This window comes from Macrosteles quadrilineatus, unplaced genomic scaffold (assembly GCF_028750875.1).
Source record: "Macrosteles quadrilineatus isolate MER2022 unplaced genomic scaffold, UCM_ALF_1.0 Scaffold_3__2_contigs__length_128488019, whole genome shotgun sequence".
In the NCBI taxonomy this organism is placed as follows: domain Eukaryota; kingdom Metazoa; phylum Arthropoda; class Insecta; order Hemiptera; family Cicadellidae; genus Macrosteles; species Macrosteles quadrilineatus.
The window spans coordinates 57,999,185-58,016,155 of record NW_026542596.1 but is presented as its reverse complement, the minus strand read 5'-3'; the positions used below and the strand labels follow the sequence as shown (position 1 = coordinate 58,016,155).

At 33.5% G+C, this 16,971-nt stretch overlaps 1 protein-coding gene across 1 annotated transcript in view; it reads left to right on the top strand.

Moving 5' to 3' along the window:
- LOC128988951 (transient receptor potential-gamma protein) overlaps window positions 1–16,971 on the top strand; it is a 405,047-nt gene that overhangs the window by 285,612 nt on the left and 102,464 nt on the right. The gene's annotated exons all lie outside the window — the stretch shown is intronic.

Sequence of the window (16,971 nt, the reverse complement as noted above, 5' to 3'; positions counted from 1 at the left end):
AAGACGTCAGAAAACTCATCCACAAGTTTGGCAAGTTTTTGATCCGTATTTTCTACTTGTAAGGTTTATTTATATGGTTCTGAACATATCCTTTGCAAATCGGAAAGTGATATTTTGTGGAGAAATAAAGGTAAAATCCAATCTCTTCCCAAAATATTTAGTTTGACACCCGAAGCGACAAAAGCTCTGAGTTTAGTTTTAACGTTTGCAAAAACAACTTCTACATCCATCTCACCAAGAAGTTTAACACAATGACCTGTAAATGAAGTAAAATTCTGTTTACTTAACAAAAGGTCGGGTTTTCCTATCTGTTTCCAAGTATGATCTGAGATAATTGAAGCGCAGCTACCTGTATCAAACTGCATCCTTACGATCTGGTTATTGAGTAAGATATTAAGAATAAGTATCGGGTAAAAAGTTGCCTGCTTTCCGATTGAAAGAACGTCCTGTATTCCTCCCAAAGAGTTCGTATCATTATAGCTAGTTACATCATTATCAACAACGTTACTACCGGATTCCTTTGACTTTGGACCATTCTCAACAATGTTGCTTTTAAGGTGTCGTTTCTCCACCTGTCCTGTTTTACATATTCTAGTTATGTGATTCCTACTCCCACATTTGTAACATATTGGATTTTTAATGTTACAATTCCTTTTCAGATGTTTACCACCACATATAAAGCATGGTCCTAGAGATAAAACATTACAATCTTCCCTCTGAGAAAAACTATTTAATGAAGCATCTTTTACTGAGAAAAGAGAATTAGCTACGTTAATGACTTCTGAGAACGTTTCATAATCCTTCTCCATGAGTTTGGATCTTATATTGTTATCACATATCCCCATTACAAAAGCGGTAACAAGTGCTTGTTGGAAAAATTGAATGGGAAATTGACAATCATTTACTTTATTCCTCAAAACATTGGCAAACTCCGTCAGACTCTCGCAGCCCTGACGCAGTGAAAAAAACTTGACTCTTTCTGCAATAGCGATTTTTTTAGTTTTAAAATTGTCCAACAATAGTTTAAAAAGTTCTTCATACTTAAAGTCATTTAAATCATTAGGTCTACAAAGGTTAACCAGTGTGCTTAACACATTTGTACCCAAAGCGTTTATGAATAGCAAGCGTTTGGTTTCATCATCGTTAATTCCATTGAGTTTAAGACCTGTAGTAAACTTAATGTGCCACACATCAATCTCTACTGTGTCCGGGTCGAACAAGTCACATTTAAAATTACAAATACTTTTTTCATTACGAACTTGATCGGTACCTGGATCGTCTTGATGTCGTCTACGTCTACCTGATGTCGGCATTGTGTGAGTTCTAATTCCTCGTCGCCAATGACGTGTATTCACTTATACAATTAAAAAGTACAACTTAGTAAAACGAAACTTGACTTTAATCATGTAAAAACTAACTGACAACAACAAGTAAACAATCTTGTTATTTGTATGTAACATATGGTAAAAAATAATGTGAACTCTATACAGACCAAAAGCACGAACACTTCACATTTAAAAGATTTAATGCCCCTGCCACAGCAAACCTGCAGACGAATTGAAATTTCCATCTACCTGGCTGGAATTCCACGAAGTGATTCCCATTGTCAGATTTATTTTATATTAAAATTTCATTTATTTTTATTTGTACTTAAGTTTGCTAATACAGGGAAGAAAATATTTTTTTACTGAAATACTGATAGCTTAGTATGAAGTAAAAAAAATTTCAAAAAAAATGTCATTAAAATATGTCCATAGACAAGCAAGTTACAACAGTTTGTTATACTGTAACGTGGTAATTTTAAATTTACACTTTTTATTTTTTCCATAACCGTTAGACATACAACAATGCTTCAATATACTAAATTATTTGATTTTTGAGCTCTACAAAATGGTATGGAAAGAAATTGCAAAATTCTATTTTACTGGGTGAAAATTGGAAAACCCCCGTTTTCACCACATAAAACCCCCCATAAACCCCTGTTCCCATCGCTATAACCTGCAAGAACATTAAAAACATAAAAATAGAGTAGCTAAATATAGCTGTAAAATATATTTATTTTCTGTACATGTACAACTAAAAGAAATTATAATGTTAAAATTCAGCCAAATACATTTATACAGTTTCAATACCAACTTTTGGATTAAAATAAACCTAGGCAGGTCAGTTTGTCTCCGGGACTTTGGATGGGAAAAGTTTTAAAGTTAGCGGTCACCGCCGAAACAGCATTGCAAGTTACAATACAGCTTGATATAACAAAGTCGTTAGCATTCTGCGTTTTCTTGATTCTCACTGAATCATACTAGTACAGTAATAAAGATATGTGAGGCATGTTATTACATGCTTTACGACTTTAGAGTGTTTGATTTCGTCAAAAGATTTCTAATCAAGTTAGAAATTTAAGGAATTTAACCGTTTTACATATTATTTTTACGATAGTGATGCGATGCAGATTTCTGTCACAAATATAATAGAAACGGGAAAGAATCAAAATTGTCAACCCAGACCTATTTTTATCCACTCCATCGAAATTTTTAACAGTCCAAAACCCCGTTATGATAGTTGACTTATAATTTTTTATGGATAGTATCATTATGCGATTGGTTGAGTTTGATAACCATCCTGTCACAGAACTGAAAAAACTATACTGCTTTGTATACATTATGTTTATGTTTTTGTCTTTTATGATTAAATAGACCAATCTATTTAATCCACATAACAGCTATGAAACCATGAAGAATTGTTCTGCGGAACTGCTAATCAAGAATTTATCCAAGCGTAAGTGTCAGTCTTGCTCCAAAACTTGAAATTCATTAGGGTACCCCGGGTTTTCAGAGCTACCACAATCATTACATAACAATAAGTGAGTTTTATGATCCATGCTAATACTAGTACAAGCCATTAAGCATTACCTCCCTTGTAGGTTCACACTGCAAAACATGGATAACAACGTGTAAAAAACATGTACGAGAATGATTCGTCTAAATTGAAGTTCTCGTAGACTTGATAATACAATCATTGAATATTCCAAACTTAACAGATTTTGAACTCTTCAAGTAAAGTAAAACAATTTCTTCCACAACAAAATTTAACGACTTACCCTCTTTCCGATAACTTCGGAAACAAGTAGAAAGTCGTAAGTTTTTGAATCGCTGCACAGCAACAACCAAAGTTGTGACTTGAGTTTGGCTAACGCGTTAAGAGGAAAGACACCTTCATTGCGGGTTGAAAAACACGAATGTGGATAAAAACAATAATAATGCATATGTAATTAAGTTAAAATACCCCTGTCACTGCAAACATGGCCAAGGGAATTGCCAGTTTTGATTGAGAATTTAACGAACCAGTTTGATTTGGTAGTCAAAGTAAGTTTGTAGACCCAAACCCCATAATTGAACCCCAAACCCCATAGTTATTGAACCAATGACCTCACACAAAATATATATAATAGCACTTACAAAACGTACGATGAAACTTCCCGAATTAGTAATTAATACCCGAATTGATACATTAATTCATGAACAGTCAATGATAACATAGCAAGCCACTTACTAGGTTTAGCTTTTTCATGTCCAAGGTTAGTTAAAATATACTATGGGTGAAAAATAAGTATAGCTAACAAAATATTGTTGTTTTTTTTCCTCCAAACTAATTCACATAATAAACAAACACTTTATACTGTTCTTATTTAATGGTCCTGATTTAACAGGCTCATTCAAATAATTGTTTAGTTAAACGTGTCTTTAATGTTTCTGAAAGAAGCTAGACATCTACAAATGGTACCTTGCCTATGGACTGATTAAACAATTAAAAAAAGGTCGTGCATTAATTGCACCAAAAAGTTCAGGTCTAAACTAAGCTGTCTACTCAATGTATACAAAGAGTCCAAAGAGGGCCACCACTGGCGGTTAATGAACATATCGGGTGGGTCCCTGGAGTAGTTGGCGCAATTCAGGAAAACTCGACTACCTGTCTCAGGTCAGTTGGCGCATTGTACACAAAAAACTGTTGGAATTCTGACAACAAACGATAAGTTGCAGTTGTCTTAGGCCTAAGTGCCAACTAATGAATACTGTTATAGCAGATTAGCTGGAGAGTTGACGATGCAATGGTAAAAATTGCATCCTTTTGTCTGCGAGAAATTAATCCTGATTGATATATGAATATTAGATGGCTAGCTTATTGATGCCCACCGAATAATTAAGAGGATTCCTGGTTCAGTCCTGAAATCGTATTGCTTTTGGTGGTTCGAAACTGCGACAACTCTGACGTTGATTACTGTTGTTGTTGTTGTTGTCTGTTGTTGCTGCTTGACGATGATCATGGTTAGTGAAATAACTGGTCTTGGTCAATAACTGAACCACAAAAACTATCTCCCTCCATTCTACTCATTCAGCTGTCATTTTTGACTCGATTATCCATTTGAGGTCCAGTTTGCGGCATTTTTTTTTAGCTAAACAATACATTTAAATTATGTACTTATCAATCTAAGCTTACCTTTAAGATTTTTAACTTACTCCCTATGGGCCGCCCCCCTTAGGTGACCCGATCACCATTTACACAAAAGTAGCCTATACCAGTAATGATATAACAAATTTGGTTGAGAAATCTCTTTCCGTTTTAAAGTAATAGAGTCATTACGTAATTGTCACCCTGTATACAAATCTAATGGTGTCCGTCTCTGCATGTGTTACTCAATCGTGTAAAACCTACTGAACCAATTGGGCTTAAATTTTTAAAAAATGTAGCTCCACACCAAGGATCCGTTTAGGACTATTCACACTTCAATACTGACCTAGGGCTTTGCTCCTTTGGCTTTCAAAATTCTGAGGTGAGGATTTTAAAAGATCTAATTTATTGATTGGTCTCCATAGCAACAATGAGAAAATCACAACGTTTATGTTTGTTTTGAACTCTCAATATAAACAAGAAGAAATGTCAATTCAAATGAAGTAATGTTCACACTATTTGCTTTTTTTCATAAACTTTGAAATCATAATTTCTGATTACTACCTTTTCTAATCCATATGCTTTCTAATCCTAGTGTAGCCGCTATCTTTACCATTAACTTTAGATACTTCATGTATATTTCATATTGCAAGGTTATTTTAGATTTCAATGAGGACAATTCAAATCTACATTAACCCCGTACAAAAAGAACGGGTACTCTGCTAGATTTATATACAGATCTGTAAATTACCTTTAAAAATCGTATAAGATCAACGAAGGTGTAAGGCCAGGCGCACACAGGCGATTTTGAGTCGCGCAACAGTTGCCCGACTAAAATGTTCAACATTGTTTTAAATTGGAGTGCGCACACGAAGAAAACAGTCTGGGGACAGTCGCGCAACTGTTGCAACCGATGTTCCCGGACCCAATTTGCCAGCGACTGCTCTGCGACTGAATTGTTGCGGGACTATCGCTCCAGGTTTGGTATCCATTGAAACAAGTGTAGATGCGCACACATGCAACTAAATAGTCGCTGTGTCGCTCAGTCTCACCCCAGGAGTTCAACTACTCGTGGCCAACACTGCCACTAGTGTTTGCTCTCTTGTTGTGTGAAGATTTTAGAAAATTACAAGTATGAGTGTGCGTGATGAGGATGTCTTACAATTAATTGATGAAGTTGAGAAGAGGCCGACTATATTTAAAGTCATTGAAACTGTCCTTTCACAAGTCGCTCACTATATATATGGGATGAACCCAGTATATTCTCTTTTTCTTTCGCGCGCGAAACTTCAGCAACAAAGCACATACTACGGCTGTATCATTGAAATCCATTCGGAACGCTGTAACGAATGTATTTCCAACACGTCTCAAGACTAGATCCGCGACTAAAAAGTTGCCTGTGTGCGCACTCCAGCTCAACTGTCGCTAGACTTCAGAGTCTCCGAGAGAGTTGCGCAACAGTCCCCCGATTAGTCGGGCAACTGTTGCGCAACTCAAAATCGCCTGTGTGCGCCTGGCCTAAGGTCTACAGCTAGAGGCTATGCAGAGCTCTTATGTCGCCGTTTTACTGTCGGAAGATGCACTTTATAAGTCGTTATCGTCGCTTTATAACATCCTGACTGACGATATCGGCCGTATATTTTGCGATTTCAACTTCTAGGTATATCTTTATGCATGGATAACTATCAGCCTCTGCTCCGTCCTTTGTTTTAGGAGTGTCATTGATTTCAGCAGCTGACAAGCTAAGTAAAATTATTAATTGCATCATGTAACTGGTCCTAAATAAGAGTGTTTTTGATTCAGCTAAGGTTTCAACTTAATACTTGTAAAATTATTTAATTAATGGCTATCAAATACAATCAGCCCAACCTAAAGTGTTATGATTATCTGAACATGAGTACTACAACATTAATGAAAAATTGTTTAAAGTCTCGTCAGAAAAGATAAAATACAAATTTAACACATCGCACGTACAATTTAGGATTACTTCGTTTGCCAAATACATCGTGACGCTTTCAAAGCCACCTTTATTTCATCCAAAAATGAGCAATCCAGACAGAAATTTGTCACCATTCGAGCTTATTGCTGCCGAGATTGGTTCCGTGACCGGGTTTGTAACATAGTTGTATAAATGTCCCTCATAAGTCCAGCTTCCCACAAATATCATGTTATCTGGATAAATCTCATTATTAGTACTCTCCAGTGAAAATCTGTGTTTTATTCGTGGGGTTAAACCGTAAACCTTATGTGTTTGGCACGAAACGTAATTAATGTGTTGTACTAGTATTAATGTCTCTTGTTTTCCCGAAACTTTAATTATATAAACTGACTTACCCCCTCTCTGCCTCAAAAAAATCATCAATGATTGATTACAAGACATTTCTGTAAGTTTGATACGGGTTTTAATTATGTCACCTATTGCTTGAGCAATGATTCATCCTTTATCTTACCGTTTGTATATCAATTTCAATCAATCAATTAATCAATTATTTAAGAGAGAGACGCCACTATGTGCGTATTTAACTCAAATATCAGTGAAGGATGAATATAGGATGAGTGGCGCGATCTTGTAGTCTTGAGCTGTTAATTAATAGCCTAAACAGCTAATGGCAACTAAGGGACCTACAGTTTATAGTAGAATCCGAACCACATTCTTGCCTTGGTACCAACGAATTGGTCTAATTTTTAGGATAGTACTGCGGATAGTCGTAGTACTCACTAGTGTGGACGTTAATCCACACCAGGCTTAACAATTAAGGTTATCAGTTCTAAACTATTTTCCTTCATTTTTCGTAGCTTTTATATGTATTTTGGTTAGATTATTGTTTCTAGCTACAAAAAAAAACATCAATTTATTTCGTGTATGAATGAATAAGAAAAAATATATTTTTCCTTACACTAAAAGTTGAGATTCCGATTTTATATATAATTTTAATAATATACTGTACCTTCCTACACTTTTAACACTTATTTAGCTTATTCTCAATATTCAATTAATGATAAGGTAAGTCCTTTTGTATTTCTAGAATGAGTTAAAAATGTTTTTATCTTTATTTGAAAATGCAGTGGGTGAGAGGAGGGGGTTTCATTTGTGTAAAAGGACGTTTGTCAACCAAAGTAAGATGGCTGGATGTGAAGCTTACTGCAGTTCCAATACTTGAGTGATGCTGTATTTCGTATCGCTGTATCTTAGACGAACCCAATATTCAAAATAGAATATACAACACAAGCAACGAGTGTTCAGTACAATTCTTTGACTCAAGTTCTATTTTTGTAGGGGTTTTATCGTCTTTGATACATTATTGCGGAAATTTCACATCACGATTAGTAAAATAATAGTCTTCACGAAATTTCGAGATTTGAAATCCGTTTCCATCTTCAGGTAAGAAAGTACTAAAAATATTTGTAAACAAATCCAGCTAAAAAAAAATAAATAAATAAAAAAATAAAAAATTACAAATTAAAAAAAAAATCCAGCTAAAGCTGGAAAATCACATAGAACAGCCACACAGAAAACAAAAAGTGTGAATTTTAAAATAGAATTTATGTAATGCTCAATAGTAAGTATTGTCAGAGATTTGTCAAGTTTGTGCTCAGATAAAAGCAGTTTTCTTTCATACTTTTACACGATAAAAATTTTATTGTGTAAGGATTTTATATATCAGTATATTAGACAAACTGTTCTTGACACAAATAACAACATTAACTTAGTGTTGCTGTAGAATGGGTAAACTTAAGAACATTCGATCATAGAACAGAAAACATGTATATTAGAAAACTATTATAGAAGTTGGTTGGATGACCCGCTCTCAGACTGCAACTGATGCCAAAATTTAATTTTCTCCTTAAACTTGTAATAGGATATTTGATGTGATGTAATTTATTATGTAATTTGCCTGGCTTAAAAGACGATGGATTAACAATATGCATTTCCATTTTCAAACTAGCTACAACATGAGAAAAGGATGTTTACTTATCAATAGTTGAAGGGTAAACATTTTTTTTCATATTTGCCATTTTTATACGTAAATTGAAAAAAAAAACATGCAAACAACAACTAAAATGCGGTATCATAACAAAAATTGCACAGTTTATCTTTATATTACACCTATACATTGTGAAGAAAATATTTTCTGGATAACTGCAAATGTATGGAAGTTTATTGGTCATATTGTCGTCCAACAACACCTTGAAATAGCCTTAGAATGGCATAGGCTAAATGTGCGTTAACCTTATTCGTATAGCCTTTAGTAGCATCGGACAATCATTGTATATAAATTCTAGACTACGAAGTAATACTACAATGATTATAGTAAAACCCTCGGAATTAGCGTGAAAATCTACCCACTCAATAAATAGAAAAGGGATTTTTGCACTATATTATTTTAATTTTTAACTTCTAACAAAGGTTAAAAAATATACTTCCAATTCCTATTATCCATTTTGATGTTCAGATAATAAACGCAGTACGTTATTCATGTAACATCAACTATTTCTTGCAAATGCCCACCATCATTGAATCTTTCAAATATATTTATTTCTTTGCTGGATTTTGTAAATTTATCCATACAACTCTTTATGTGTTTATTTAAGCAGTATCCTCATAAACTACTATTATTTGTGAAACATGTGGACGTATTTAAAAAAGTACTGAAACTAAAACATACATTTTTGGGGATTTTTATGTTTATTAAAAAAAAACTAATCGATATTTTTGATTATTAAGAAGTTCCCTTCCTTCTCATACGTTTGCGGTAGACACTTAAAACTTGGCCCGTTACCGGGGCAACGATCGAAAAGCTCTAACTTTTAACTTGTTTCTGGCGATTTTCGACAAAATACGAGTAAATTGTGATGATCAAGCACACTTTCACATTAATACTACTACTACAATATTGTTATGTTTGTAAAGCTTCATTTCTGCCTGTCGAAATGTAACACTGTTGAATTTAATAAGAATAGTGAACTATAATTTTATTTTTCATTGTGTACCAAACTTTTTTTTCATAAATAATGAACATAAATAATTTCGTATGTTTGAAGCATTTTTGTATGCCTAACTGTCACGGAGATAATTAAAAAAAAAAACTCTAAATTAAAATTTCCATTTTATTTATGTGGAGAATAAATAAACAGTTGTAGTTGGCTTGTTTATAGATATATATAAATCAAATTTGGCACTTTTTTCATTTCATATTAAGCTATCAACATTTCAATAAAAACACTCCTCAATATGTTACCTGTAGCAGCAAAACCTAGGTACTCATTAAAATTAATGTTATGTTTATAGGAAATAAAGCTGACAATCTTATGGAACATTTTTGTACAAATCTAGGAAAATGGAAATTCGCTTAGTCTGCAGGTTTTCTGTGGTGGAGGTATTTAAATGTAATATTCTCTGTCAACTAGTGAACAAAGTAGACCGCAAAACCTATTAAATGTATGTTGCTGACAGCTGATATATAGAGAAGACGTAATCAATAAGTCTGATATGCGATATCCGATATACACGAAGGTATTGAAGGGGATTGTCGGCGAATTGATGACTTTGCTGCTACAGATCCAATGTATATTGCTGAGATTTGGATTGTTTTCTCTAAAAGCTTTCTAGTTTCTACTGAACAAATGGGAATACTACTGTAATAGTGTTCCAATGAAGTAGCGATATTTTGTTTCTACTTCAATATCGTTGAAATAAACTGTTGTTATTTGATGTTTTGTGCAGATAATAAAGATGGTTTTAATATTTCTGTTTGGTTATGATTAGTTGGCGAGGAATGCTTTATTCGTATGTTATTTGTATAGTTATTATTCCAAATTTCACTCTTTGTCAGATATCATCTTTGAACTTTCCCTAATGTTATTAAACAATAATGAACTAAAACATTACATATTATGTGGTTTCATAATAAATTAAAGAAAAGTGACATTAGGTAATAAAAATAAATACTCCCGCCGCAGCAATCCTGCAGACTAAGCGAATTTCCATTTTCCTGCATGGATTTACACTAAAATGTCTCCTTAAAAATATCACATTTATTCCCTATATAAATAGAATCAGTTTAAAACATACTTAGGTTTGCTGCAACAGGGAAGGTAAAAGTGTTTTTATGTAAAATGTTAATAGTTAGTAAGAAATAAAAACATTTTCCAAATTTGGGCAAAATATGTTAATAAACAAGCAAACTACAACATTTTTTGGAATTTTCTCCGTAACCATTAGACGCATTATAACGCTTCAATATACTAAATTATTTGTTTTTTTAAGCTCTACAAAATAGTTCAGAAAGAAATTGCAAAATTTTATGTTTTTTGGGTCAAAAGTGGGAAAAACCCATTTTTACCCCATTAAAGCCCCCATAAGCCCCCGTTTCCATGGTACGATCATGCTGGTTCGCGAACTCGTTTGAATAAACGTAGGATTACACGTTTGTACCAAATTTCATCAAAATCTGATCATTTTTGCTCGAGTTATCGCGCTAATGGACACACACACATATATATATCATTTAAATTAAAAATGAATTTAAAAGGGTACTAATGTTTTATAATGTTTTCAATTATTTATATAGTAGTAGCCCTAATCACAATCATACTTATTATATATATATATATATATATATATATATATATATGACTGAACGGATGGTGTTTTTGGCCTCTAGGGACCTCAAAACGAAAAAAAATCGGTCCCGGGTCCAGGTCTTACTATGAGTACTACGGTAATAGCTTATTCCCTATATGGGAAATTCGCTAAAAAAACTGTCTCTTTTAATAGAGGCCAACACAAATATTTATTTGTGTACATAATAACATTAAAATCACCAGCTGATCAACTTATAAAAATAATTTACATCCATGTAACAGAAAATTTAAGTATAAAATCTCTCAACTAAAAACTGTACTTAACTTGTATTTTTAGTCTTACACTGCATTAGTTAAACAACTCAAGTTTGCATTTAAATTCACGTTATTAATCCTACCTATCCGTTGAGAAAAAAAATAAGAATAATATATTACTTTCCCTTACCTATTTTATAACTATTACAGTTTAATCGATTATTACATTAAATTATTCAAAATCTTTTTAACTCACGTATTTTATTATGGCTTTAAGTTTTTTTTTAGCTTTGTTTTCTTGTTTTCATAACCACATGAACCGAAAAATACATCTCAAATTTTTGCCGCAGTCAGAGTTTATTGCATTTTAGATTAAATTCGTGAGCAGAGTAGAAGATAGGCTAACAACTGTACATGTTTATACACAGAGCATATTGTCAACAGAAAATCCAATCTTAACGTAAAAGTTGTGTTTGAAATTACTGCAACCAAAGTTTATTTAACTATTATTTTTCTCCCAAGTTACCAATCGGTTTTACTATTCCTTTAAATCAAAAATCGATTAAAAAAAAAAATAACTAAAAACTGCACTATCATTAAAGAATTTAGGGACGGGTACTGTTCTATGATTAAAACCAAGTCTACGTAAAATGTTTAAAGTATTGTGTCTGTATATTTCCTCTTGTTGCGAAAGAAACTATGGACTCTCAGATGGGACTTTGCACTGAGGTAGCAATGTTTGTACTTTGTAGCATAATAAGTTTCGAGTTTGGATTTTTTACAGAATTATTTGAAAGTTTCCAATGCAGTACAAAATAAATCTGTGATCTTTAAGCCTTCTCTGTCTATATTTTGATGTTAATTTCAGTTTAACAAACAGCTGATCATATCAAAAAAATTTTTAACGATTTAAGTTCAAGTTGACTACTCGTCTATTGTGAAAATGTAACCACGGTTTTGTTTTTGTTTCACATTGCTGATAGGGGTGGTTATACTGTTTTTCTACAGTAGATTTAAAGACCAGTAGTTTTAGGCCAGAGCTTCGGCAGCATTGCTATCTAATGAATCATGAAATTTTTGGCCAATAAAATCCTTTGGCAAATAAAATGGGAACTTTCCCAATAAATCGACAAAGAAAATAATATGCCGTTCTGCCAGTGAAGTTTTAAGGGTTAAAAAATTACATTTTATAAGGTAAGGCCTAAGCTCTTCTTTTAAACAAAAACAATTTTTGAAACAATGTAGGCAAAAAAAGGTTTAATTTTGGCTGGATAAACATATAGCAGGAAGCTACATTTCTAGTTAACAGGCCCACTTATAACTCGCAATGTTGGAGGAGGACCACTAACTTGACAACTTTCCCTATCCAAAGTCCGTGAGACAAACTAACTTCCTTGGGATCGCTTCTACGCAAACTTATTCCAAACTTTACTGCTTGCCTAATGAAAAATTAAAATGTAAATTAATATTTAACTTTTACTATTAGAGAGCTGGGGAAACAGTTAGAAGAAATTGACATTGGGAAGATGTTTCAGTTACAATTATTAGCCTTTTGTTAGGTAAACATTGTTTATGGATTGATTAGATTGTTGCTTTGACTTGGTTTTCTTTTTTTCCTTTTTTTTGTCCTAGGACACTAGGCAGGAGCCCGGAATTGTTTTTCACATTACTTCAGGCTAGACCTAGGGGTTACGGCATTAACACATGGATAAAATCCATTGGTGATTTGGTGGGATTTTAACCCGGGACCCCAGGAACCGAAGTTCTGCGCTCTACTGGACCAGCTCGCTCCCCAAGATAAACCTAGCTTTGACTTGGTTTAGTGCGAGTACGTTTTATAGTTTTATATTATTGTTGAATCGAACGCTTGTATTGGGTTTGCTTTTCATGCCTGGTTACGTTGCAGGTTGTTTTAGTACAAATAAATATTTTTTACTTAGGCCTACATTACAGTAACTTGTAACAGGGCACTCTTTATCTTACGTAAAGAGGACAAAGCATACTTTTAGTAAGCCATTGTAATAGCTCGTTGTAGTTTTAAAGTTAGGAAAGTAAAAGTAGTAAATAGATGAAGAGAATAAATCTAGGCACACAAATTTTTGCCAGCCTTAACAAATTACTATTACGAATTTCTTGAAAATACTCAATAAAAGCAGCCAAATTTGGTTTTTAATGTTTACCATGCCTTTTGTCTACATTGAAAACAGGTATTTTAAATTGTTTTTAGGCGATTTTTGTCTGCCTTTATTGAATATTTTCAAGAAATGCATAATAGTAAATTGTAGGAAATTGTATTCTCTTTCGGAATATTACCTTCCACTTGGCGATTTCCTCACCACACCATTTTGAAGGTTTTTGAAAAATTCCCAAAGCAACCTGTTTTTGAAGCATCCTCCCAATAGTGGTGAAAAAGTTAAAGATATCTTTTAAACTTTGTACAGTTATACTGGATCGATTTTGTTAAATAAAGTGTCAATGAAAGGCATACACTCTTTGAGTTTATTTTTCATTTTATCTATTATTTATAGCGGTAAGTAAGTATCATAGTTATAAAGCGTTAAAACCATGATATTCATTTATAAACACCCTACCATTTACAGCCTTATTTTAATTACACACATTTTCCTATATAAGAAAACTGTCATATAAGATACACGAAAACAAAATCTCAAAAAATATAGTCTAGTTTTTACACTACTAAGGTGTGCAATTTCTCTTTGACTATTGGGCGAGTAGGGTCTGACTATAACGTGTTTTGTCCATCGTATTACCCTCATTGCGTAACTCTCCGGTTAAGTAATTAACAAGGGACGTACATCACAGAGATATCTTACCCAGCCCTGAGGGCCTGTGGTCATAAAGACCCACACCAACTCTATTGTATGAGAACCCCTCTCAGAAAGATTAAAACTTGCTCATTATTTTATCAAATTGTCTGTTTAGATGGTACCCGTGAATAACCATAGTGTGACATAAATGTAAATATAGTACATATAATTACTATATTTGCAGGTTGTTTTTGCTGCAGTATGGCGAAAAATGTCTTTGACACAAAAAACAGCTGATCAATATTTTTTTGGCAAAAAACGTATAATGTAAATACTTATCTAGTATACTGTGAGATTAAAAACGTTGTTTTGAATGTATTTCCAAGGGAGTCTATGGAAGCCAACGGCCATTTTGGATTTTTCCACCATAAGAACAATGTTAATTTTGTTCTCCTAAAACAGCCGCTGAAGAGTTTATTACCATCTCAAAATATTTGTTTGGATACCTAAGTGGTTGTAATTTAAATATCTAGTATACTGTAAGATTAGAAATTTGCTTTGTAGTTTTTTTATAGTTTTATGAGTTGGAACGTCTAGTCTCCAAGGACTCTTAAGATTAATGTCATCCGTGTTTTGGTAAAACATCAGCTGTCGATTAACTATAGATACCTTATGTTGATCTGTTATAGTGCTCAACTAGAAATTATAATGTTGACGGTTAAAAGTAGTTGCTGTTTGGTGGTTCAACAATACCGTTCATCAGCATCATTAGAATTTATGATTGAAGGCTCTGGCTACGAAAATGATGCTTTTAGTCAGTAACAAAGTCACATGAATCATCTCAGCTCAGTCTACGTTTGAACGTACGATTGTCTAAATAATGTCTCAGTTACTCAACTACAACTGAATAAGGGAATTGCGGGAGACGTTCGTTACCGTACTTGGGGATAAAGGTCATTGTACTTAGAACATTTTGAACTAGGGAATTATGTTATTGTAAATACACTAAGCCGAGAGCTAATCAGCAGAATGAGCTAGTTCCTCTAGTTCTTACCGAACTAACAAAATAACCGTCCCTAGATTTTCTAGCATATTTTCCGTCCTATGTCAGTGCTACCTTCAGTTGCATTTCTAGCTCGGTGGTCTACGGCATGAAATGTATTTCTTGAAAATTAATGTATGAGACGAAAGTATGACTCTTTTTGACTCGAGTTCAAGTTTTACGATCAAAGAGAGGGTTAAAAATACACTTTTTCCCGTGTGGTGAACTATATTTTTCGTTCAAAGAAAACGAAATAATTTTAAAGATTATTTCTAAGACAATTTCTTAAGATAACCTCTCAAAACGACTTCCAGATTGTTTTCAATTCTGCTAATGCAAATAAGCAGCTGTTTAGTAAGTGATTAAATCATTACGTCTATTACGATTGGTATATTATACCATTGATATGTCAAGTGGTCGACAACAATAGGCTAAAACCTTACCTAAAAATCAATCGATAAATAATTTCGATCGATACGATTGCCACAATCGAAATTTACAACTGTTTACGACAGCTGATTTTTACTCCCTAGAGGCTAAAAATGATTTTTACTTATGTTACTTTAGACCCGCAATGCATTCATTAAAACGGCTGTTTTTGCTGCAGTATGACGAAAAATGTCTTTAACACAAAAAACAGCTTATCAATGTTTCTTTGGCAAAAACAATCGTTAATTACCATAGATCCAATTAGATCCAATCTGACAATTCAAATTCGAAAACTTTAAAATATTCAAGCAACCACAAATACAAATTCTAATAAAACTAGTTTAGCAGGAGAAAGGTGTTATTAGTCTTGCCTACTAGTTTCACTTCCGTAAAATTCCCAGCACATGACTACAAGCACGCGGAGCCCAGAAATAGTCTGTAGCTTACAAACCAGATACACACTCCAGTCGGTGCGGCCTCAGAAGAGAAGAAGCTGTAAATTGCACTGGATTTTTTAAATTTTCAAGTTAAAATTTATATTTTTAATTACAGTGATCCGAATTGAACTTCTTTACATGTAAATGATATTCAGAGTGATTCGTCTCGGTGTGTGTTTATTACTGAGTGTTTTTCTTGGTAGACCTCTAAATTTTCAGGTCTGTATTTTTTGTGTTTGTGTTTTGGTGTTGTGTTATAAAATTGAAGCTATCGTTGCGTAAATTCTTCCGTGAATGAAAGACAACTCTGTGTCTGTACTTGGATTCCTAGACACGTTCGCAAGCAAAGCTGTAGTTAATTGCGGTTTAAATGTTGAATGCCAACCTATTCAAATTACACCATGCCAGACGTCATTCTTCGCCTTACCCTTGTCGAGTTTTTGGTCATCTTATGACACCGAAAAGTAAGTAAAAGAAAACAATTTTAGTTCGAGAGAAAATATCATTTATTTTATCACTAGTCCGTAAATTTATTCTTTTCGGCGTAAGCTTAAGTCTTATCTAAAAATGAACTAGGATCGGCAAGGCACTTTTTTCACATACTTTAACATTCTTTTCACCACACTATGATGTTTTTGGCTGTATTACATACGTTAATTGGTGGCTGAAAGTTACGTTTTGCTGGCCATGCCAGCTGTCATCGTAATTTGAGGACCGAGCAGGTTTTTACAGGCCGGGGCCGCAAAATCAGCTGTCCGCTTACTTACTTAAAACCACTGAGCTATATATCTCAATGCTTAAAACATGAATGCATTTTAAATACACAATCAAAATCCATAGCATTGCAATAGAATTGTGTTACTGTCACCGTTGCCTAGCAACTATTTATTTTTATTTTTGCTGATTCCTCAAATTATTTCTTCACATAACCTTAAAGTTGTAGTTGTGTTGACTATCAGTGTGCATTATTATAGTGGTGAATAGTGGTAATTAGGTAGTGTGGTGA